General features: G+C 46.4%; 1 protein-coding gene across 4 annotated transcripts in view; it reads right to left on the reverse strand.

Annotated features, from left to right (window-relative positions):
• Rin2 (Ras and Rab interactor 2) overlaps positions 1–18,450 on the reverse strand; it is a 199,117-nt gene extending 180,667 nt beyond the window's left edge. For 3 of the 4 annotated variants that reach the window (XM_004840890.3, XM_021255122.2, XM_004840889.3), the window contains exon 1: positions 18,334–18,450. The gene's annotated coding sequence lies outside the window, so the exon portion shown is untranslated. Of the gene's footprint in view, positions 1–16,832; positions 16,895–18,333 lie in introns of those variants that run through there. The other variant, XM_021255120.2, reaches the window with a different exon arrangement.
• Positions 18,451–25,486: the final 7,036 nt, after the last annotated feature.

Below are 25,486 nucleotides of genomic sequence, written 5' to 3' on the forward strand. Positions count from 1 at the left end.
GCTAAATCCCTGACCCAGGGAGATAAATCTTTTGCAAATGGGAAGGGGACCAACGGATGGAAGGAGGGAGTGAGGGAAAGAGGAAGGGAAGGGAAGGGAAGGGAGGGGGATGAAAAAAGAGTTAAGATGTGTTCTATATACGTTCTACCTCTCCACAAGAAATGTGATCATTATGTACTGCAAACACATACTAATTAAAAATTGAGAGAAGACCTCAAATAATTAGATTTTTACAGGGCTTTATTTAAAATGTACTATTCTAAGTTCAGTAGCTACTCTATCATGGAACGTATAACCCTACTTCAACAATGCAGAGTCACCAATAATCTTCAGTATATATATTTCGGGTTTTGCAGGCTTAGCCACAGACAGCACTAACAGTGCAAGCCCAGGGCTTATGAAGATGAGCCCCCAAGGAGCACCTAGGAATTCCTTTTTTTTCTGAAAGAAGCAAGAACCAAGGCCTCAAATTCCTTTGCAGTGTGCTTGGCTTCTCTTAGAAAAGGCATCCACAAGTAAGGTCTCCAAGTGATACAAACTTGCTGTTTTTCTACACAGATCCCCAAAGCCAGGATATGCAGGATTTTCCAACCCCCAGAAAGTTACTTCCAATTCCAAAATCATCATCAGTGTGTTCTCTCACAGCAGCAACAGCAATTTCTACATGATGACTCTCTACCCAGCAGCCACTGCGTGTGACAGTGGTCATAACTGCTCCCCAAGCATCCCTCTATCTCCCAGATGGTCTTATATTTGGGGAGGTCCCCTGCGATTGGCTTTCACCCAGTACAATATGGGAAGAAGAGATAATATGACTTCCAGACAGGCATTTAAAACCATCACACACATCTCCACCCTCTCTCCTCTTCTGTGATAAGCTTGTTAATGAAAGTTCCAGATGACATTCTACAAGATGGCAACAGCCCAGTCCCAGTCACCATCTGGACAGGAGCTATGCCACTTACACTAGCAAAGAGAGAGACAGGAAGTGGCCAGGGTCCCAGTACGGCTGCCCATCAGTGTTGGCAGGTCAAGCCCTGAAAGCTTGGGGGTTACTTGCTGGGCTCACCTAACAAATATAACCTGCCGGCCACACTGCAGGCATTTGTCCACCTCCAGCAGGACTGAGGTGAAATGAGCAAGAGCCCTGGCTCCCACTCAAGAACTTTATAATTGTCCTTATTGCATGTAAAAATTGCAAGGACAGAGGTTGAGCATACAGCATCTGCCAATCGAATCTAAGTATTATCTGTGCACAACTCTTTAGTCCTCTTTTGAGGCAAGTGCTGTCCTCATCCCCATTTTTACATACACAGACTTTGTGGCTCAGAGGGGTTAATTCACAAGCCACAGATTGTGCACAGCTATTGCGTGCAGTCCCTAGGACTGGAACACAGGCCACCTGCCCTGGCATATATGCTTATTCACCTCGCCACACTACCACACCGCCCAGCCTTTGGTGTCAGCATCGGGCACCTCCGTGAGCACTGGTCCTGCATAGGGACTGCATTAGTTGCTCGGTGTCTCATGGTGACAGCCCTGATTCACTCTGGGCTTGCTCTGCTTCATGAAAAGCATACTGTACCCACATCTCAGGGATGGCAGGGTGTGTGACAGCTGGGCAGAGGAGGGACCTCTCTCCCCAGAACTGCGTTTGGAGGAGGCTCCACTTCTGAAAACCCATCCAACCTGACCACTGTGGACACTCTCTCTACAAACAGCCCCGGGTCACCACTGAATTCATGCTTTCCTCATAACAGAATTCTAGGCGTAGGTAGCCCTAAAATTCTTAGCTGCCTGTGTAATAAATATCTCAAGAAATACCTTCCGTGTGAACAATTCATGCTCTGAATTACATTAAACTCCAGCCCAAGAGTTGAGTCAGTGAGGTACTGGTGTCCAATTGTGTACAGAGAGTGGATATTGCCTTTATGATCAGAAACAAAAGCTGTCAGCTTCCAATGAGATGTCAGCAGGGAGGAAAATGACCCAACCACTGCAAAAGTCCTAACGTTGCTTCTTTAGGGTGAATGCTGGCTTACCGAAATACTTGGCAAATCTAAGACTTGGAGTATTCTTTCCCCAGAGGCAGAAAATATGTCAGCACCAAAAACCTCCCAAATCAATTGCATTAACTTGAGCTCTGTAAGCGATGGCTGCAATCCTTTTGAAAGCCATGGCATGGCTACACTGTGCAACAATCCAAGGTCTTAGTTTAGAAAACGCATGTCCTGAGTGTAAAAAGTACTTGTTTTTCTACTGCCTGGGTATAGGGACGCTTCTCTGAGGCTATCTGCTTGGCTATGATTTAACAAACATAGCCAGAATGAATTAGATTTTCAGCCAGGGAGGCAGCACGGATCCTGGAATTTGGAATCTCATTCCTTAGTCAAATCCCAGTTTCCACATTTTCTCACCCTCTATCCTGGGCAAGTGAGATGTGCTTCTGTGAGGGTCGCTTCTATTGACCTCTGACCTGTGGGTAATGACAGCACCCTGCCCTGGGGACTGTGCTGTCCAATCAGCTATTATTTATTAACTTACAAAGATAATGTCTGTCTGGCCTTTGAATGCCAGGCCTCGCTTTGATGCACAGGACGGGGATTTGCTGTGTGGAATTGGCTGGATTTAGCTAAGAATCAGCCCAGACGTCAGGCTCTCTGGTCCTTTCACTAGATATACTTCTGAGTCTGATACAAAATTGCAAAGACATTGCTGGGTCTGGGTCAGCCTCATGGCCTAGTTTCTCTTTGAAGTTACTTAGCACCTCCTTACAGACATTTTGCCTTTTGACTTGATAGTGTTCTAGGTCCAAACTCCAAGTTGTAGAAAAGTTGGAGGCCAGGAACATAGTCCTAGACACTACAGAGGCAAGCACATGGCTCCTGTGGGCCTCAGTTTCCTGCTTTGCACTCCCAGGGGCCCCTGAGATCCCAGAAGTCTGAATCTCTGAATAGACACCCATGCTCCAAAAGTCCCCAGCTCCCTGCTCTGAGGGATTTCCCATCCCATGCCCCATGCCTGGGCAATTTCTCAGCCTCTGGCCCCTAAGGGGCTCGAGGTTTTCTCCACCAGCTCCTGAGAGGAGCTAAGGATCAGCTGTGCTTTCCAGTCAGGCACTCCCAGGCTCACATCCTGGCTCCAACACCACTGAGCAGGCTCAGGATTTGAGATAAGTCTGCTTAATTTCTCGGAGCCTCTGTTTATCCATCAGGAAAGGAGGAATTAAGGCTCTTTCCTCACAAAACCCTGTCAGGGCCCCTCACTGAAGTTAAGGTAGATGAGATGCCTACCACAGTGCCTAGCACACACCTAGCAGCCCCCCAAAACTCAAGGTGTTAGGTACAAGAGTGGGGTGCAGCATTTGACTTTTTAAGATTCCGTTTCCCCTCTTTAAAATTAGATGATACGATTCCATTATGGGGGGGGGTTATTATCACAAAGTCTTTGTCCACATCAATGTTCATTCAACTTTTAACTCACCATCTTGTTTAAACACCTAATATTCTGCCTCTTTTATAGCACCTGGTGGGGAAGCAGGTACACACACATAATTTATAAATGCCCAGAGGTAAAACCTATTGCATTTCTGAAGTTATCTCTTTATTAGACTTTTTTTTTCCCTTTCCAAACATAAAAATATATTCGGGCATACTCTGCAAAAGGATATGCTATTTTTTTTTCTCTCCATTGCAAATATAGTTGCTGTAGGATGATTTGCCTTGCTAGGACCTTCCTTAGGTTTGGAGAGAAATCACACACCAGTAAGACTGTGGATTGTAGCAGTTGTGGATTATAATCACACATCCAAAACCACCCAAAATTTAATTAAGTTTCATTTGCTTCTAAGAGAGTAGAATTTGACTATAAATAATGCAAAATTAAAATAAAAACTAGGAATGGTAAAAACAAGCCTTTGTTCCACTTGGGCACTCTGTTTATTTACTCATGATACTTTTAAATTCACGCAGAATAAAAATTATACTCAAGAAATTAAAGGTTTCAGGTGAATAAGAAATCTCGTTTATTATAAGGAACAGCTATTCTGAGCTAGAAACTAATGGGAAATTAGAAAAAGTAATGGTGACTTTTTCTGTTCTGTGGAAAGACAGCCCAGTTTACTTGAAAGTTTCAACCTTCACTTCCAGGAGGCCACAGGGGGAGGTCAGATCCAATCAGCAATTGACAAAGGCCAGCAAATCCCTGCTGTGCCATTTTATAACAGCTGGAGTATGAAGCTCCCTGTTAGGGGACAGGATGGGGAGGGGATATGTGAAGAATTCAGAGCTGAGGCTCTAAACACCCCTTTGCTCTCTAAATGAGCTATACTTCCCACCTTCCACCTCCAGCCAGGGCCAGGCCAGCCCCTGCCTCCAGATTCTGGGCCAGCAGATGGGATCTGGGTGGGGGCAGGATCCTGGAGCTTAGAGCCTCCTTCCTGGTGTGTCCTTGTGAGTACCCCCCTCCCTGTGTCCTTGGTCCCTGAGCACACACACAGCCTTTTTAAAGGCTGGCCATTTAAAACAAATCACCCTCTGCCACCACTGATGGGTGGGTCAGGATAAAGAACACCCCCTCCTGGATGGACCCACTCAAAACATCCCTTTCCCCCTTCATCCCTCTCCTCTTTCTCAGTCACAGTTCACCCCTCCTACCCACAAGGGTCATGAGGATCACTTTCCCAGGCCCCCAGGGGATCCTGAAACCAGACAGCACTGAATCCTACACAAGTGGAGAAGGCATACCCTTAGGTATGCCATCGTGAAATAGGCTGACTTGGTACAATATATTCGTTTTTGGAAACTGAAATTACTGGAGGAATTGTAACTTCAGAAAGGGCCATAAAGGCCATAAAGGCACCATAAAGGGCCATAAAGGAGAGGTGTCCTTCCCAGATCAGGGACTGGTAGTTGGGGTTGCTGAATAAACAACTCAGAGATAACCCTTATCTTCCAAGTAAATCCTTCCTAGGTTTACTATCCTAGTCTTGAGATGGCTCTGTCCTTTCATTCCTTCACACTGTGATTTTTCTTTGTTTAAAAGGTATAAACGCATCATACTTTGGTCATTTCATTTAATAAAACTTTGATGCTCTTCTCTTGTGAATCAGTGCTTGGGTTTCTAGATCCAGTCAAAGGGTCCAGCTAGAAACTAAAGGAATAGCAGTGAAGCTCTCTCCCACCTACACATAATACCTGTGATAAACTTTAACTGACATCTTAGGCATAGTAAGGGGTTAGTAACAATAACTACTAATAAAGCAGACCAATTATAACGATAAGGCTACAGTTAATCTGATAACTGAGAAGGCTCCTAAGTGCTTAATCCTGGGACCAGGGATAGTGACCAACCCCAGACAAAGGAATGATTAGTGCTCCAAGCTGGAAGGAGCAGCAGGACAGCGCGACAATGTCATCATGTAACCTGGAATAATGTGCAATTTTAAATGAATTATTTACTTCTGGACTTTTCCTTTTTTTTTTTTTTTTTTTTGGCAGTACTGGGGATCGATTCCAGGGCTTTTGCACTGAGCTATGTCCCTAACCCTTTTCAGAGTTTTATTTGAGACAGTTGCTAAGTTGCTATGTTGTCCAGGCTGGGCTCAAATTTGTGATCCTCCTGCCTCAGCCTGTCAGAGTGCTTGGGATCACAGGCGTGTGCCACCATGCCCAGCTTCGCTTAGTATTTTCAGACTGCAGGTTATTAACATTGTGGAAAGCAAAACAATGGATGAAGAAATCCACAATAACTGGAAAGAAGTTAATGGTGGACTTCAGGGCACACAAAGGACAGAGATCAGACAATGCCTGGGAAATTTGTAATAAACTATTAACATCACCAAAAATGATGAGTATTTCTATTAGTATTTCTATTTCAGAGGGAAAGTGGAAACCCTATTTTCCAGGGCATTTCTCCCCAGCTAGGCCTGGAGTAGAGTGGAGAGCAAGGCTCCTGAGTGTGGAGTCCACTGCTCTGCTGGGCAAGGCTGGGGAACAGGTCAGGGACATGTCCCTTGAACTGATCTCCAGAGAACTGGGGTAGCTGAACACTTGGGTGTGTGGGCTCTGCTACTGGAAACAGCTGGTCTAAGTCCTGCCCCACCACTGATGAGCATGACCTCAAGCAAGTTCCTCTGTGCTCTGAGCTTCTGTTTCCTAGTGCAGCATGGGTACAAGAGTTCCCATCTTCAAGACAAGTATTTAATAAGACAGTCTGGAGTATGCCCAGCCAGGAGTGACACACACACACCCTGTGTAACTCAACAAATACTGGTTCTCAGGATGACCGTATGTGATCTTGCCTCTCAGGACTCTATCTACAGTCTCTTGCTGAAACACAGAGGAGTCTTCACCCCACATTAGAAGGCAAGCATCTCTCCACCACACACAGGAACCCTGTGACAGAGTAACTAGATGCTCATGTCCTGAATGCCAACTTCACATCAGGCTCTGTCTGCAGGGTAGACAGGCAGCTGAGGGAAATGAACAGGCAGCCACCCCTTGGACCCCAGTGTTTTCGAAGACACTGCACGCCCTATTTAGAGACACAGGACCTTCCTGCCCCTCCATGCCCTGCCTGGGCAATGCCATCCTCCCTGGCTTCACATCTGGAAACTGCTACCCATGGGTTTGTCGCTTAAAGCTCCTGTCGAAGTTCCAGCTCCTTGGAGCCAGCCTCTCCATATTGACGCCTGGTTCTCAAACTCAACACATCCAAAATGGAACCCTCTTTCCCTCCGGATTTGCCATGTCCTTAACTGGCACTTCCATTGGTGCAGGTGGTCAGCAAGAACCTGACAGCAGCTCTGCTCTCTCGTGCACGCTCCTCACAGCCGACTCTTTAGCTTGGCTGCCTTGTTCTCCCAACTGTGCTGTGTTAAGTTACTTTTCTCCCATTGCTGACACAAAATACCTGACACCCAAGGTTAAAGGAGGAAAGGTTTATTTGACTTACAGTTTGTAAACGTTTCAGTACATAATCGGCTGGCTCCAAGGCAGAGTGGTGTAGCAGACAGGTATTGCAGAGGAGAAATAGTTGGGAGGCCCAAAGGTAACAAAAACAACAAGGGAACCCTAACAGCAACTTTCTGTCCCTTTTATCTTACCCAGACTACTTAGGGTAGGTAGCACTCACACCCTTAATCCTAGTGCCCTTGGACCTAGCCCCACCATGAATCAATCACACACTCTAGATTCAGCTACCTAGAAAAAGCATGAGGCTTTAGGGGGACAGCTAAACACAAGGCATAACATGCTGCTTCCAGTTCCTCCCTACAGTCCAGCTCCACTCTCTCTGAGCAGTCAGTCTTCCCCAGTCTGGCGTCCCCCAGGCCACCTTTGCTCTACTGAAATCCCATCTGTAGCCAGAGGGCTTGGTGCTCTTTGAAACACAAAACTTTATCATATCTTCATCCTCGCAAGAGAGGATGATAGCTTGGACTAGAAAATGGCCATGGAGATTCAGCAAGTCCCCCACTGTCCCTACAGTTGAACTGACAACACAGTTGGCACTCAACAGTGATCTGGTGGTAAATGCACAGGTCTCACTCCCTTCTATCCTTTCTCTAGAACATGAATGATTTTTTGGAAGCATTTTCAATTACTTCACATGCCATGGTGGCAGAAGAAAAGGGAGATTCGTGGACTTTTCCTAATGGATATATTCCTCTTGCTCTTTCTGCAATCTTTGGCTCTTGTGTTTTTCCCCTCACTTCTCTAGTTGCAAAAATATCACTTTTATCACATGTTGCTCTAAGAAAAACACAATGTGCCCAGTCCACATTCCTATCTGACTTCCTAAGAAATGGAATCGGGGGTGTGCAGAGCTCCTTGTGTAATCCCATCATCCTGTGCTCTCAGGCACTCTGCCTCAGCAAACTGTGCAGGAAGGGAGAAGAACTGGCATCTAAGTCATTGTTGGTTCATTACCTAAGCTGAGTTTAGATACCTGAACTCACTTGCTATCAATTTTCTGGAGGCAAAGGCCTCTAAACCCTGCCCAGCAGCTGGCTGACAGAACCTCAGGGTTAGAATGAGGACCCTCCAGTGTCATGGGTACTGGGCCAGTCAGGTAATAAACCAAGGGCACAACAGTTAACTATATTTTATAAGACTTTGTAATATTTATATATCATCACTGAATTATTTATATCTATTTTTATTGTCACAACCCAGGATGTGATTTTTATGGTACAATCAGAATCCCTGTATTATTATTAGGAGTTTTGAAATCCTACCACTTGTCTCCCAGGTATGGGCATTGGCCTCTAGTGCATCTGAGGCCAGCAGCAGAAGATGCAGTTCATCAAGGGCCGTCACCTCAAGAGATACCTACCCAGCACCCCCAGTCCCATCAAGAGAAGTTCATGAAAACCAGCCACAGGGGCTCAAGGGACAGCATGTCACCAAATCAGTGGTCAAGAGCCACCAGCCACTTCTCCATTCTTTAGGCTTTCAGCCCTCATCTCTGCTTTCCCACACCTCTGAGCAGGTGCCAAGCCCCCTCCCACCACAACCCACACCAGCAGGTCAAGGCAGGACAGAGGCAAGTCAGGCACCTTGACTCACCACTGAGAATGTCTGACTCTTCTCTGGTTGTGCAAAGTGGTTGCACTTCCTGAATATTTGAATAGCCTCTTATTGTACACCTGATTATGCACTGGATTGTGCACTCCAAAACAACAGGTTGAAGTTCTAACCTTCAGTGCCACACTGTGTGACTTTATTTGGAAACAGGGCACATGCAGACTTAGGTTAAGATGAAGTCAATGGGGAAATGTGGATGTAGCCCAGCACAAAGGAAAGACGCTCTGAAGACAATCAGGAGGACGTCACGTAGCTGTGGAGGTTCACACCGAGACATCCACAAGCCAAAGACTCTTGAGGCCAAGTAACTATGAGAGGCATGGAATAGGTCCACCCCCAGCGCCCTCAGAGGAAGTGTGGTGCCCTCATGATACCTTGGTTTCCACCTGGTCTCCAGAACCATGAAGAGAGGATACATGTATTTCAGCCACTTGGTTTGTGGTCTTGTTATACAGCCCCAGGAAATGAATGCACACGTTTCTATGTAGAGTAATTCTGGAGTGCCCAGGTCCTGGGTTTGACACACCTAGTTTGAGCCATGGCTCCTCCGCTTGCTTAGGCTTTCTGACCACAGACAAGGGGCTCGCTTTTCTGTGTCTCTGTTTCTACAATTTGAGAAAGGGGAAATACATCTATTTCATGAGTACCATGGGGTTGATACATGTGTAGCCTCCTCGCAGGCCTGTTAGGATTCTGAGGTGAGTGAGGCTGGCCAGTGTGACGCCCTGGCACAGAATTCAAAGGTGGGGACTCTTGGTCTCCTGAGTGGCTGTGATTACTACTCAAGATGTTGAGGAGCTTGCAAGTAGGGGTGAATGTCTCCTGTAACATGTGACACGTGAGCTGTGTGGCCCCAGGCTGGCCTCATGGTGGGACCCACACAGCTACACAGGGTGCTGTGTAAAACATCGTTGTTTAATGTCAGAGGCTGCTGGAAATCAGATGAGAAGGGGTCCAAAACAGACCACACATTTGGGGGCATGGAAGCCACTAGTCACCTAGACAGATGGGTTCTGGGGGCAGATCATGATAGGAGTGCAGCTCAGAAAGGATGAGAGGAACCTGAAGACAGTGAGCAGACTCCTAAGAGTTCCAGAGGAAAAAGAGGTGAGAAAAGGTTGGGGCTAGAGGCAGATGTGGGATGGAAAGATGTTTCTCTAAAGACGGGTAAAATTATAGTACCACCATAGGTAGATGGAAAGGGTGAGAAACTGTGACCCAGGGACAAGGGCGACAATCCCAGCAGTAATATCCTTGAGTATGTGGAGATGCTGGGATCAACTGTACAAAGTAGCAGGGTCAGCCAGGTGGCTGGTGGTGGGTGTGGCCAAAGTTCCCCTATTTCTAGTTCTCAGTGAAGCGGGGGGGGGGGGGGACTGCAGGTGTAGCTCAATGGCAGAGCACTTGCCTAACATGCATGACGCCCCAGGTCAGGTTCCCAGGAGTGATGGAGACCACCCTGAGTGAGCTGCAAATTCATAAATTGGCTTTTCATATTAAAAGTCTGAGTCTGCCTATTAGCAGCTGATGTGTGGGAACAAAACAACTCCCCATGCCACTGGTTACAATGGAGCTCTCAATGATCCGTGACGCTGTGACATCTTGGATGGTAAGACAATGGTGCAGCTAAAGCCAACATGACTCGTACACAAAACTATAAAAGCGAAAATAAATCTTGGGAAAAACAAATTTCCCATTAATCAATGAACTGTTCCTGCTAGACTGTTTCGTTCCCTTGTTGCTAGGACCCTGGTCACATCACTGCTCTCAACTCCATGGTTCCCTGCACTGCCCCATAATCTTTCAAGAAGCTGTGTGTTCAATAAATAGTGGCAAGCTCCAGCAGACAGTGTCTTAGCCTGATAAGAGCTCTGACAGGGGCTGGGGATTTAGCTCAGTGGTTCCACTGCCTACCTTGCAGGCGCAAGGTCCTGAATTCGACCCCCGTACCAAAAAAAAAACAAAACCCCAAACAAATTCCCAGTGATGAATGTGATCATAAAGCATACCTAAAATGTACCAAAAACTTTGACCAAAGATTTAGCTCAGTGGTTGCACCGCCTGCCTCGAAAGTGCAAGGACCTGAGTTTAATCCCTGGTACCAAAAAAAAAAGTCTAAGAACTCTGACAGTCCCAGGCCCCTTGTTTATGCAGTAAAGATCTTGTCTTGTGTTTTGTTATCCTGCCACTGTACCCTTGCTCAGGTGACTGGAGGTCTGATCAGCCTCCAATACAGGACTGCCCCCCAAAAGAGGAGGATGTGGGAGGTTTGAGCAGGTTAGACTCAGAGTAAAATAATAACAACTCAATGTGTAATTCATTTAGGTCACCATTGGAGTATTTAAATGGAATGAAATAGGATAGGATCAGAGAGAAGAGAAAGACCTGAGTAGCAGGTCCAGCCGTGTTTCATTTAACTATGGCACACGATCTGAGAATCATACTAGGTGGCTGTTGTTATAGGAATACCATAGTGCACACTCGGCCACGTCATGTTATGGGACACAGTTGTATTTTAGGTTGTTGTTGAACAAAACACTGTTATGGACCCCATGGCTGTGTTTGTTTCTAAAACTTGGTTTCTCCCCGATCTGATCCTGCCCAAATTGTCTCTGCTGGTCTGCATGCACAGTTCTTGCCTCCATCCTCCTTCCTGCCTTCTCTGTATGCTCCAAGAAGCCAGCAGGGACCCCTAAAGAACCATAGGCGCCTCCCCCATGCATCCAGTCCTCTTGGTTTTATGAATACTTTCCCAATGCCCAGGGCAGGATTAGCACCTTCTGGATTCAAGGACACTAACCTTGAACAGAAAGAGATCTAGACCCACCCTCCACCTGCACTTTCCTGCTCTTGGAAGCAATCCCACCTCCCATTCCAGAGTCTCGTGGGAATAGTCTAACAGAGGGGGGCAGCACACGAGCTGGTATTCAACTACAGTGTGTGATATATATTATTTAGATCGCATATGCAGCCTAAGGTCACCCTGTAAACTGTTTTGGGAAAGAGAATGGCATAACTGGAATAAGATACATGCCAGGAAATCTGTTTGTGATTCGGAGTACACACCCTCTGCTAAGGCAGGAATCCAGAATAGGGGAATGAGTGACAGAGAACCAGGACAGGGATCCTACTGGGTGGGCGGGACAGGGGGACCTCACTGACCAAGACAGGCCCAAAGAGGCCTGGAGGGGGCCACTCTAAAGGGAATGCCTTCCTCCCCTCTCTACTGCCCCTGGTCTGCCATCCATTGACTGCCAACCCCTCTCTTGGTCACCTCCCCTCCCATTCCCTTTTGTTCACAATCCACAAACGTTCGGAGGGTCTCATTGTTCCCTTGGGTGGACTCTCCTTTCTTAGCAACACCATCACACCAAGAGCCAGAGGAACTGCTTAAAAACTCCCATGCCTGTGCTCAATCAATAAAGGCAAGAGCGAAAAATATCTTTTCTAAAAAGACAAGGGCCTCTGTCTTTGTTCTGAGACCCCTGAATTGCCAAGGGGAAAACCACTGCAATGGAAAAAAACAGAGAAATTGAAGTAGGAGCTTTCCAGTTCAAAGGAGTGTGTCTCCCAAGGCCCTGTCGTTGCCTGTATGTGTCCATATCATCCTTGAGGCCAGGAACTACAAAGGGAAGGGACCCCTGCCCAGTCAGATACAAATGAACTTGGAATGAAGATCCCACACTGCCCAGCCGAGTCGACACCAGAGGCCACTTTTCTGCAGGACCCATCTGTTACCATGCAGCCCTGAGACCAGTGTGCACATGTGGTCCGAATACACATGAAGCCCACGGGCTGAATTCAGTTACGAGTTTACCAGATGAAGAGGATCTGAAACTATTGCTTCTTCCCAAATTAGTGTCCAGGCTTATTATGATGCCAAATAGATCCCATGGAGTAAAATTTGATTGAAAGGAATAATAGGTGAATTTTTCAAGGACATTTCAGGGTCCATGTGTTAATAAAGCCAGAGAGAGGCAGCATATTCACCAGTGATGCTGGGTTGGGGCAACTATGTGGGGAGGAATGAAGTTTCCTCCCTCTTTCACAAACTGCCTGCCAAATGCTTCCAAATGCACTTAAATGGTGATCTGTAAAACCAGAACCAGAAACAGGAAAAGAAAATATAAAGGGCTTGTTTGAGGGTTAGGAAAGGTTTTTATGTGTGGAGCCATTAAAGCAATCCAAAGGGAATACACAAGCATTAGATCATGCAAAAGGGAAAATTTTTCAAAAGTGTTGCAAACTCAGCATTTTAGGGAGAGAAATCTGGATGGCAGGGTGCTGAGGTGCTGCCTCCCTGTTCCTGCATCCCAGGGCTGAGATTGGCTACACCTGGCTGGATGCAGTGATGCCACAGGCACAGGCTCTTGGCTGCCTTCTGGAGCCCCAAAGCCCATGTGGAACCCGACTCCTGCAGCTGCCCTTGGTTACCACACAGGAGGGACATCTGCCTCCATTCATTATTAACAAGTATATTTGTAACTGAGCCACTGCTTAAATACAATGAGGAGTTAGCTATTTTGGGGGAAAATGTGGCGATTTATTTAGTAAAGAAACAAAATGCTTCCTAAAGCAACTAAGGTTCATCTGGCTAATTATTTGAATTTGCTAAATGGTTGGGTTTTTGAATTTCTGACCTAGCAAATAAAATCCTATCTGTGCATGAAAAGTAAAATGTCTCTTTATCCCATTTGCTATTGAACAGAAATAAAGACTGCAATCATTAAAAAGTGTACAATCAAATGTTTCCTATTGTGATTTTTAAAATGACTCAAATTTTGAGAATTTCAGGCAAGTGGGTAATTATCTACTACATACTGTCACTTGGTCATATGTCATCATCAAGCAGAAATGACAAATAAGCACTTAGTATATAAAAGACCTCTCATTTGGATAGTGTAAAATTTAGCAATATCATTTAAATTACTTATGGAGAGTTTAAAAAAATAAACCAACATCCCTATATACACTTTCCTACATGAAACCAAATCAGCAGTCCTTAATCAGGGTCCATCAGCTTGGGGTATTCAAAGCTAGTAATGCAACCAAAGCTTCTTGGCCAGAAATAAGGTATCTATCTCACACAGGGTGAAATGCCCATAGCCTTTTTTAAAAGAAAAATCCAACTTATTTTCTCAGAGTTTTCCATGAAATAGCTAACTTTCACCAAACTACCAGCGAGCTGAAAAAGTTTCTGCTACAAATATAGTGTCGTTTACTCATTCATTCATCATTCATTCATTATGTGATAATGACCTGAGTCCTTTGGTGAGTGGCGGTATTAGTATGTGGTTTAGTTCACAGGGCAAACTGACCACACCTCACCTTGTTGACATTAAAAATGCTTAACCGGGGCTGGCCTGGGCCCCGGGCCAGTCACGGAAGACACCCTGCCAACCAGCAGGCTGAAGGCCCCGGGTCCACAGCCATCAGTGCAGGCTCCTCCCCCTCCTGACATCCCCTACAAGTGGGCTCCCCTGATTCTACCAGGATCCCCCTTCCTGCTCAACCTGGGGCTTCTCACTGGGCGAGTTTGTCAAAGCTTGTTTCTGTCCCCACAGGGCCCAGTAACTTCCCATGTTTTCTGATGCTTGTTGGACTTTCTAGAGAGGTGACAGCCAGGACTCCACCCTCTTCCCTGGTCACACACATGAAAGCACACATATGTATGCATGCATGTACACATACACCACACACCCACACCCACACCCACACCCACACCCACACAGAGCTCGGTGGCTCTCAGCCACCCCACCTGTGAGGCCCCTTTCTCACACAACCCTCCCTCCCTCGACTTTAGTGACACCACCCTCTTTGGTACAAATCTCTGAATGAGACTTCTTTCTTTCCATACTTTGGAAAAACCCAGGAAACAAACCTTGAGATATATTTTCAGCATCAGAGACCTAGAAATGTTTGCAGATGGACATTAAGTGCATGTGACAGCCCTCTCTGGTCACTGTATCACCCTTCCCAGGGCTCCTCCCCCAGCCCAAATTCTCCTTGGAGCCCCTGAAATGACAACTGTTTCCCTCTTCATCTCCTCTTTGACTGCCATGGAGCACACATAGCTAGGCTGCTAGTCTCTGAGAAGGGCCCAAACGAGAGAACAGGAAAAGGAGTCACAAGCACCTGACTCCAAACAATACTTGCAATGAACTGGGAACTGCAGCTGGCAGGGCGGTGGGGCGGGGGCGGGGCGGGGGGGGGTGTCCAGCTGTGGTCACTCTTTGCTTCAGGTCCCAGAGAGTGACTGTTGCTAGCTTTTCATGGGTAGACTGACCCCTCCCCCCAGAACCCACACAGCTGGTCCCCAGGAAGGGAGAGAATGGAAAAAGTAGTAAGTAGGTGGTAGTATCCTCTCACACAGCGAATGGAATAAGGCAAGATGAAATGGTGCTCTAGGTACAAGAAGCCCAGATTCTGTTCCACAAACACAGCCACATCCTAGAGCACTCTTCTCTGGCTGGGAAGCATCCAGGGATTCTGGGCTGCAGGCTCTGGAGCCTGAGATCTGCTCCAACCCTGGGAACTGACTCATGTCAGTCGGAAGCAGAGGGCTGGCAAGCCAGCAGTTCACTCTGATGTATAAGGGTGGGTAATATTGCACTGTGGATATACACCACATTTTATTATCTATTCACCTGTCAATGGGCATTCAGGCTGCTTTCAGAGCTTAGCTATTGTGAACTGGCTGCTATAACAATGGGTGTGCATGGATCACTGCAATATGATGCCTTTAACTCTTTTGGGAAGAGACACAGGAGAGGTATAGCTGGACCAAATAGAATTTCTGTTCTTAGTTTGTGGAGAAACCTCCATACTGATTTTCATAGTGGTTGTGCTAGATGTCAGATATGCTGAGTTCATGTTTTCCAATGCTAAAGAATGAATTCTAAGGAACAATGGAGGTTAAGAGTAGGAAAAATTTATTGAGAGAGATAGCTCCTGAGACAGGACGGGACCCGAAAGTGGGTTGCCAACAAGCCCACTTCTCAAAGGAAGTTTTATAGAGCAAACTCATGAGGTGGGTACAATGTTAGTAAAACTATGAACAACCAATTATAAGTGATATTGACTCAATAGGGAAGCAGTCTGGGTAGCAAGTATACATGGAAAGAACAAAGACCTTTGTAGGAAGGGATGGATCAGGAGGTCCTTGTCACCCACCTGGGTGACTGATGTCTATCTAGACTTTACTGGACCACGTGATACCAATTATAGTATAATCTTCAATTTATTGCTTATCTCTTGGGGAAGCATGTAGGCCTGGTCATTCCATCTTTATCTTGAGGCCTAGCCTTCAACAGATGCACCTCCTGCACAGTTGTAATGTGTTCTCATCGTCTGTACTGAATCCCTCAAGAGTGTAGCCCTGTCTGACTCCCTATATTTCTACCTAACTTAGCTGTCTGTAGTATTTTACATTCCCACTAACAATGTACAAGGGTTCTTATTCCTCACATTCTCACCAGCATTTGTTTTTTGTGTTCCTGATGAATGACACTCTGACCAGAGTAAAAGGGAATCTCAATTTGCAACTATAAAGAACAACAAAATCATGTCATTTGCAGGAAAATGGATAGATCTTGAGACCATAATGCTTAGTGAAATAAGTCAGACACAGAAAGTTAATTATTGCATGGCTTCTTATATGAGAAACTCAAAATGTAAGTGAATTAAAGAATAAAATGAAAAGATGCTAGGAAATAGGGAGGCAGATTTGGGGATATGGGGAAGAGCATGGGGGGGTCAGGGAATAAGGGGAAAGGGATGGAAAATAATCCAGATGTGATCTATACATGTACCAATTCCCCAAAAGGAACACACATTTACAAGGGCGGGTTACCATGCCTCCCTATCATCCAGAACCTACATTTCCATACCCTGAGCCCCACACACTCTGGGATCCACATTTCTTAGAACCAACCTTGCTGGCAGAAGTATTCTGGATGAGGTGAGTAACATTTCCCCTAGTGGACTCCTTGGAATGCTGGATTCAGAAGATGTTTCATGAGAAAGAGTGTGCAGTGGCCAGAGAAGCTGGCAAACGTCACACAGTGTGATGTGATCCTAGAGTCCCAGGTCACATTATACTAAAGGTTCTGAAAAGTCCTGCTGTAAAAACCCAGCCTACCAGGAGCATTTCCCTAGCATATCTGACCACTGTGAATCTCGTAATTCTTCAGAAAAACTGTCACCTAACACACACTTGGGTACTCCTGCTTACACCGCCTGACTCACCCTGAGGCTGTTCTGAAGCAAGTCAGCTGCACCGATTGACTCCTGCACCCCACTCCCGGGGCACTGTCTCTTCACCTACAAAATGCAAGCAAGACTATTATCAAGGAGTTAGGTCTCCTTCTCACTCTGATACCTCCTCAGCAGAGAGTCTCTGCACAAGGGAGGCCCTGGTCCCAGTGTGGTTTTCCCGGACAGAGAGCAAGTCCCTAAACGCAAAAGGCTGGATGGAGGGCCTTCTTAGCAAGTCTTGGATATAAAGACCTCTCTGGTCCCATACTCTTCCCAAGTGGTGGCTGGTGATTTCCCCTATGGAGGTGAAAGCATGGGGGATGCCTGAATGTCCCCAAGACAAACAGAGCATTGCTATGTACACTTCCTTCCTTGACTGAACTGGGGGAAAAGTCAACGAAAGTTCTGCAAGCAATAAACACGACTGTGTACAAAGCCCAAGTTGCCCAATCTGTCGCACGCCATCATCAAACTCATAAACCACGGAGTCGGGGACCAGACAAATGGGGAGGGAGTTTGGAAAGGACAGTTCCCATCAAATAATAATGCAGGCACAAAACAGCAACCCATCTTTATTCAAAATATTGATATTGTTTATCATGGATTTTTATAGTTTCTTAAAAATATTGCATTAAAATGCTATTATTCTTAATTCCTTAGTGCTGCCAAGTGTTTATTTTTGCTTCAGTGTTTTGCAAAGTCCTGTTGGTGGAGGAATGCTCTGAAGTTTCCTCGTTGATTACAGCATGTTCCTAAGAAACCCCACTGAGTCCAGACCCAGCCAGACCAGACCATGGGCTAAGGGCTACCAGGGTGCGGGCCTTGTGCTGCCTCTTCAGGGCTAGGACGCCCCAGGGGTTGAGAGGTCAGAAGACAGGGCCTCTGGGGCCCTGGGGCCAAACTTGCCCGGTATTTCTTGGCCACATATCACAGGCTTTCAAGTTGACCTTCGCTAGCCCCGCCATCCTGCGCGTCCAGGGCGCGCCGTCGGGGGTGGGAGCCCAGGCCAAGGGTGGAGGCCGAGCCCGGAGGGGCGGGGCGCCCCAGCGGGAAAGTGGCCCGTCCATTCCCGGCAGGGGCCCAGGCTCCTCCCGCCTCATCACTGACCTCGCGGCTCCCCGCAGGGGGGCGCAGGACGGTCTCTGCCCCAGCTCTGCGCGGACTGGCCAGTGGGACCCTGGATGCCCCGTGGGCGGGAGGCAGAGGACCTCAGCCAAGGTCCCCACCTGCCCACCCCACGCGCACCTGCGCCCCAAGCCTCCGCGCCTGGGCCCCAGAGGTCAGCCTAGGACATCCCACGACCCCTCCTGCCCCCGCGCAGCGCAACGTCACCCTGACCCCGGTCCCCGCGACCTGGTTCCCTAGTGCCCTCCCAGGACCCCAGAGGCCGCTCGCGCGCCCCCGAGCTCCGCGAAGGGAGGAGTGTGTGCAGTCGGGACCCGCTCTTCACTCTCTCCCGGAGCCCGCGGTGGGGACTCACGACGTCCCTTACCTCGCGCGCGCCCCGCAGGTCCTGAAGGCGGAGGCGACCGGCCGCCCTGTACAAGCGCGGATCTGGGTTCTCAGCCAGGCGGAGCGGGCGGAGTAGGCGGAGGAGGGGCGGAGAGTGGGAGGGGGAAGGGCTTTGTGTACCGGGCCCGCCCGCCGCTCGCTGCCGTCCTCAGCTCGCTAGGGGGCGCGGCGAGGACAGAAGCGAGCGCGGCGCCTGCGCGGCCTGGTCCGGCCTCCCGCACCCAGATGCCGCCCCCGCACTCCGTGATTGCCAGAGAAGCTCGGATCCGGAAAGTTTGTGCGGAGCCTATGGGAACCACCCCGACACCCCTCTGCGACCCGCGGGCCTGGAGCAGTGTTTTTGCAGACTCTTCCTGACCTCCTAACTTTCGGGTCCACATGCCAGCCTGGGCATCTGCCGGGTCCCCCTTTACACTGCATTGCACCTTTGGGGGTAGCTGACGGAGGTGCTGCAGTTGGAGAAGTGGAATGTATAACGAAGTGAACCTCGAAGGTGTCAGAGATACCCTTGTTTTCCAAATGGAAAACGACAAGGACCTTGTTTTTGTTCCTGTATCTTCAGACCTATAGCAGAGGAGACTTGTATTTCATTAATATTAGTGTGTGTGAATCCTGGTGTCTAAAATACCGAGATTTATTTACGAGGTGTAATCCACAAAGTACACTAAACGTTTAAATTTTTTAAAATTTATTATGGTAAAAGACACACTGCCATGATTCCCCCTCAAAATCCTTCCCCTCTCTTCAAACCCATCCCATGGTTCTTGCCACTTTCTGAAGCAGGTCTGGAAGTCCTCTTTCAAGAGTGTCTTTAGTTGTGCTGTTGTGGCTGCCTCGATGTCCTGAATTGATTCAAAACGCTGACTTTTCATTGTCATTTTGGTTATGGGAGAAGCCAGAAGTTGCATGGTGCCAGATCCAGTGAATAAGGTGGATGAGGCCTCAGCCTCATGTTTTTACTAGCCTGTCGTCTTTCCTTTGGATGGCACTCGGCAGCAGCATTCATTGTATTCTGGATCACACCTCGTAAAGACACTCATAAAACAGGACTCCAAAACTGCCAAGCAGATGAGTGTGTTCAAAGAGAGGGTGAGGACTTTGCCTGGGATTAATGACAGCATGTTTTTTACTGGGATAATTTAGTTTAAACATACACCGTATTTTTTTTGTCAGCTCTGGTGTTATCACCATCTCAGCTCCCGGCAAAGTACCACTGTACATCTCTGTACTTCCAAATCATCCATTTAATAAGTAATTGATCAGCTGTTGTGTGCTGGGTGCTGTTCTGACACTTGGAAGTCTCCCTGCTACGGAGCTGAGAGAGTGGTGTGTGGAGGGTGACAGAAGGAAAGCCATGAATGTCAACCCCTAAGCCCTCTGAGGTGTTAGAAGAGGTCAGAGATGGGAGGTGAGCAGAGTGGTTAGGCTCAGGACACTGTAAAAGTCTATAGATGTGGTATGGAGTGGGGCTCATTGGGCAGGTGGGGTTTGAGCCAAGACTTGGGGGACCAGAGTAGGTCAATAGCCATGCAGCTGGGGAGAAATAATTGGATTCTTATTTTGGGGCAATGGCAGCAGCAGTTCCTAAAAGGTTGGATCAATGAGCAAAAAGGAGATGTGGACAGAGCTCAACTGGTCCTCCCGCCTCTCTTCCCTTTCAGCCTCAGAATGAAGCAGTTTCAAAAACAGAATGAGACAGTTAAGTGCCACCGTGGGTACAGAAGACAAACTCCAGCCTTAAGGTATCCAGGAAGGACTGACAAACACCCAAGGTCCTAAGTCCTGCCTTTCTCTCCCCCTTTCAAGACTGGGGCCACTAGCAAAAGAGTCTGAGCTTTTCAAGGTTTGCGGGGTCACTCGATTGGCAGCATTAGTGTCCCATCCAGGCCCCTTGGAGTGGAGCCTAGAAGTCTCTATCACTGCTTAAACCAGCAGTCACCTTGGGACCTAAGAGCACATCACCCCATAATAAGCTCCTCCCCTACATGGATCCAGTCATCCCATGACAGTCACCAGACTGTCCCCTCAGTGATAAGGACTTTTCTGGGGCCACCTGGCAAAACTGAACTCAGGTAATGATCAGCCAGACCCTTGGCACTCCAGCAACCCAATAGAAAGCTCACCCCTTGCTGTGTTAATGGACCAGCCAGACTTCCTCTCCATCAACCCTGACCCCTTCTCCATATGGTAAACCCACCCCACAAGTGAAAGCTTTGCCTGTGTGCTCAGTCTCTGTGGTCCAGTCTCATTCCTATTGCCAGGAGGCCAGAAGGTCTCATTTCCGATATCATTTTTCAGGTCAAAGCTGAAGTTGCTCGCGCTCTGCTCCTTCTAGTCCTTTCCTCACCTTTTCCGGTCACTGTTTCTTAAAAGCTTTCCCCATGGATATTGCTCCTTGCATGGTCCCACAGATCCCACCTGGGGCCCATATGGCCCTGCCTTCCTCCTACCCAAGAATCATTTTTTACTATAGAAAAGGGCTTACTGAGTCCCAGCAGAAATGGAAATAACTCACTCCAAGGCAAACCTCATCAGGGTATCCCAGGATGGCTCTTCTGTGGAGCTGCAGACATGGGGCCAGCTCTGAGATGCTGTCTCTTGGTGGGCAGGAGGAGCTTCTGTAAGATAAGTACACAGTAGGTGCCAACAGGCCTCCTCCTGGCACTGCTCCATCTGCCTAGGAAAGATCTTTTCACAGGAGGAGAAGGTGGTGGGACAGCCATAGGTGGCCTTTGGACATCTGTCACCTAGGCCTTGGAGACTTTGTCTACATAACAAGAAGTCCTTTGTCCAGTACACTGGCCACTCACCTTCCCTAACTGCTACTGCCACCCTTTATAGCCACCTAAAGCTGTGGTTTTTTATGAAGCTCAAAATGCTAACTTAAACTTTAAGTGCCTGGCCCCTTCTTTGAGTCTCTTACTTTGGCTACATCTCCCAAATTTCTGCATATTCATACATTTGTATCCTTTCTTTTTCCTGTCTATTGTTGGGTTATTTCATAAAGTAAAATGGTTGAACATTCAGAAGGAAAAGAGAACATTTAAAACTTGCCCATGCTGCTCCATGCCGATCACTGTCAGAGGCATTGAATCAGAGACAGAGTTCCCTGCCCTTATGTTCTAAGGAGAACAGAGACAATAAACAAGAAAAATAAGAAAGATGTGCTACATGGGAGCCATAGAGAAAAACTAATCAGGAAAGAGGAAGGGAGTGCAGGGGTGGGGGTGGGGGCATGATTTACCATGGGGACACTGATCAGAGAAAACCCCAGGGACAGCGAGCCAAGGAGATATCACTTCTAATGACCTGTTCCTCTTTAGTGGTCAAGCAGTGTTAGTGGCAGATTCGTCCTTGCCCAGGGCTGGCAGCTTGGCAGTGTACCCCTTTCTCTGTTGAGCGGGGAAGTGGAGGTAGGGGTCATGTACCTGTAAAATGACTCAAAAGAGTTTTGTGATTCCATGATAATAATACTTATTGTGATTATTTATTTGTTGGTCTTGTTACTGGAGTTTTAGGATGCAAGTCCCAGCTGGGAGGAGAGGGGGGTTGGAATGGGACCATTGTAAAGGCTGGCAGCTAGATGTTCTTGCACATCCTGAAAACACCTAGTTCCTCTTCTCGGTGTCCTCAGTGTTGAAGGGAGATGAGCTAGTTTAGGTAAATTTAGGGCTAAGTTTTTAAACAGACATTCCTACATGCAGAGCTGAAAGAAATCTGACACAAAGTTGATAGTTAACAAGGGAGACAGAAAATGAAGACAGAGATGGCAAGTTTTACCCTGCATTTGGTTACCTACTGGACATCTGCAGGTCCAGCCCCCATGTCTCTGTTATAGTCTGCACTGGGATTGGATGACATCACTTTGCTCAAACCCCACATCTTATCCACCCCAGGGAGATAAAGATGATCATTAGATTGTTACCTGTTCCCAAGTGCTAGGAATTGCCTAGGTCAGAATCACCCATCTCCCTCTCCAAAGATGTTCACTAGAAGGGAGTGGTTCTTAAGAGGAAGGCACATTGACAAGGATACATCATTTTTTAACGTGTATTTTTGTTTCAGAATCTAAAAGAACAATTATCATCCCTGCAATATGGAATTTTAACTTTTCAAGTTGCGTGTTTATGGACTGTTCAAATATTTTAAATGTTATATTAAAACTTTGTTAATCAAAAAATTAATTTCATATATAGATATTTATATATGAACTAGAAGCATAAGTGCAAAATCAAACATTTATAATTGCCTAATATTTTGATATCCTCTTTGACTTTTAAATGATTAAATCATTTAAAATATCTGTGTTAGGTTTCTGTTGCTGTTCAAAATATCTGAGATAATCAACTTAAAAAGAAGGGTTTATTTTAACTCATAGTTTCTGTTCATGGTCATCTGAGCCAATTGCTTTGGGCATGTGGCAACACAGAACATCATGGAGAGAATGGAACAAAGCTGGAAAATATCGTGGTAGCCAAGAAGCAAAAAGTGAGGGAGAGGAGAGGTCCCAGTAGCCCTCCAAGGGCTCACTTCCTCCAAGGCCATGTCTCCAGTGACCTCACTTCTTCCAAGCAGGCCCACCTCCTAAAGGCTCCTCACTTCTAAGGAGCATCATAGGCTAGTGACCGAGCCTTCCACACATGGGCCTTTGCGTGACATTGAAGGTCTAATCCATGGCAATTTCCAAGCTTTGAGTTTGTTGTTGTTAATTTTTTGTTACTGATTTATAGGATTATTGCATTGTGGTCAAGAAATACAGTGGACCCTTGACTTACAAACTCATTTTGGTCATGAAGGCTGGTTGTAGCTAAAGTTGATTGTAAGTCAAGACTATTTTTCCAGTAAGATATAATGGAAATACCCATAATGCATTCCAAACCTCCAAAAGCACCCCTTAATTAACTTTTTAATAAGAAAAAGGGTTGCATAATGTGCATAACTTACCAGAAACACCAATAATTTTCCTAGTGTATTCACCAAAAAGTTATAAAATGCGACTAGTTTACCAGAAACAAGTATTTCATACTGTACTCACCATTCAAGTTGACATCTTTGGCTTGTAGGAGGGGAGGGTGAAATGGAAGATGGTTATTGTTTGGAAGGAGAGTCCCCTTCCATAGGAACATCAGGAATCTGGCTTTCTGGTATCCTTTCTTTCCTTTGGAGAGTCTGTAGCCCACTAGGACTTGCTTCTGGCTCACTAGGCCTCAACCTTTTCAGAACTAAAAACTGGTTTAAGATTGTCTGCTTCTGTCTTTTCTTTAACACTGTTCTGTAGTGTGACATGACATTGTCATTAAGCAAGTGAATGTAGCAATTGGCTTTTTCTCTATCTGGGCAGGCCTTCTCTACAAATGTTTATGGCTCTGTCCATTTTTTTCAGGATTTCCTTTATTTCAGAAGAAGAACTTTGCTGCACTGATTGTTGAACTCAACCTCCTCTTCAGAAAGCTCCTCAGCTTCCATCTCTGGTGCTCAGCCAGAAGTTGCTGAAGTTCCTCTGTAGACAGTTTCTCTCAGTGTTCCTCCACCAGTTCTTCAATGTCACCACTGTCTACCTGCAAGCCCATGGACTCCACTCTAGTGACAATGTCATCAACCACGGGGTCAGTTGAAGCCCCATACTGCTCTACACAGCCTTCAAAGTCTCTTTCCTTTATAATTTTAGGCCACACTTTCTTCCAAGAAGATCTCACTGTCCTCAGGGAGACATTGGCCCAGGATTTCTCAGTTAACCCCACACAGGAAAGGATGTTGTAATGTTCCTTCCAGATCTCTTTCAGGGTTAAATATGTATCTGAGATCATCTGGAAGCACTTCAGAAATAGTTCTTTGCTGTATAGCTTCTTAAAGTTAGGTATAACCTGTTGGTCCATAGGCTGCAGTGGAGGAGTTGTATTAGTTGGGAGGAACTTGACTGAGAGCCATGGGAACTCTTCAGCCAATTCTTCCAAATCTCATGGGTGAGCAGCAGCATTGTCCATGATGAGAAGAGCCTTGAGTGGTAAACCTTTGTCCTTTAGATATTTCTTAACAGTAGGACAGAAAGCCTCCCTGGTTCACTCAAGAAAAGTACTCTTGCTACCCAGGCTTTTGGGTTAGATCTCCACATGACCCGTAGGCTATTCTTCATGACTTTGTTGTGTTCTGAACACTCTAGGGGTCTTAGTATGATGAGCCAAGAGAGGCTTTATCTTGAGGTCACCAATTGCATTTGGCATATAGCACTAAGGTTAGCCTATCCTTCAAAGCCTTGTAGCCTGGGATTTTCTTCTCTTCCTGGGTTCTCCTGGGTGTTTTCTTCCAGAAAAGGCCAGTTTCATCATAGTTGAAAACTTGATGAGAGCAAAAGCCATTTCTCTGTGTCATTGTTTCGAAGTGGTGTGTCATTTTCATCAGGTCTTTTATCAGCACTGACTGCTTCACCATGTCTAGTTATGTTATGAACCCCTATTCTCACTTTAAAATTGTGAAACCACCCCTTACTGGCATGAAATGTTTCACCATTATCACTCGTTGGTGGATTATCTTTTATGAGATCTACATTTATACCTCTAGGTTTTTCACAAATTATAGACTCAGGCTATAACCTGCCATCTGCCTTTCATTTATCCACACTAATAGTAGCCTTTCTACCTCATCTAACACTGTTGATTGTGGCTTACTGATTTGAGTAACACCTTTAGCAACATTAGCTTCCTTATACAAATCTTTCTCTGTAAGATTGTTGAGATGGTAGCTTTTCACATGCTGTACATATTAGTGAGATCAGTCACATGAATGCCTCTCTCATATTTCTCCACAATTTCCTTCTTCTTTTCCATTGTGATTGCTTTCTTTACCGTCCCTCCCTTCCTTAGCTTCTTTTCTAGCTTTTCAATGGTCATTTTATTTATTTTTTTGGTAAATTCTTTTATTGATACATTGTAGGTATACAACACAATTACATTTCTCATTGGGTATTGTACCTTTACATAATGCATCTTGGTTCTTACTTTTTCCCCATTCCTAGCCCTCCCTTCATGCCCTCCACCCTTCCCTATTTACAAAGACTTTATTTCCATTTTTTTCATTTCTCATCATTTTTCCCTTTCCCTTCTTTCCTTTCCCCTGCCCCACCCACTAACCCTCCC

This window comes from Heterocephalus glaber, unplaced genomic scaffold (assembly GCF_053883595.1).
Source record: "Heterocephalus glaber isolate CG9 unplaced genomic scaffold, H.glaber_assembly_v1.0 deba00001532, whole genome shotgun sequence".
Classification (NCBI taxonomy): Eukaryota; Metazoa; Chordata; class Mammalia; order Rodentia; family Bathyergidae; genus Heterocephalus; species Heterocephalus glaber.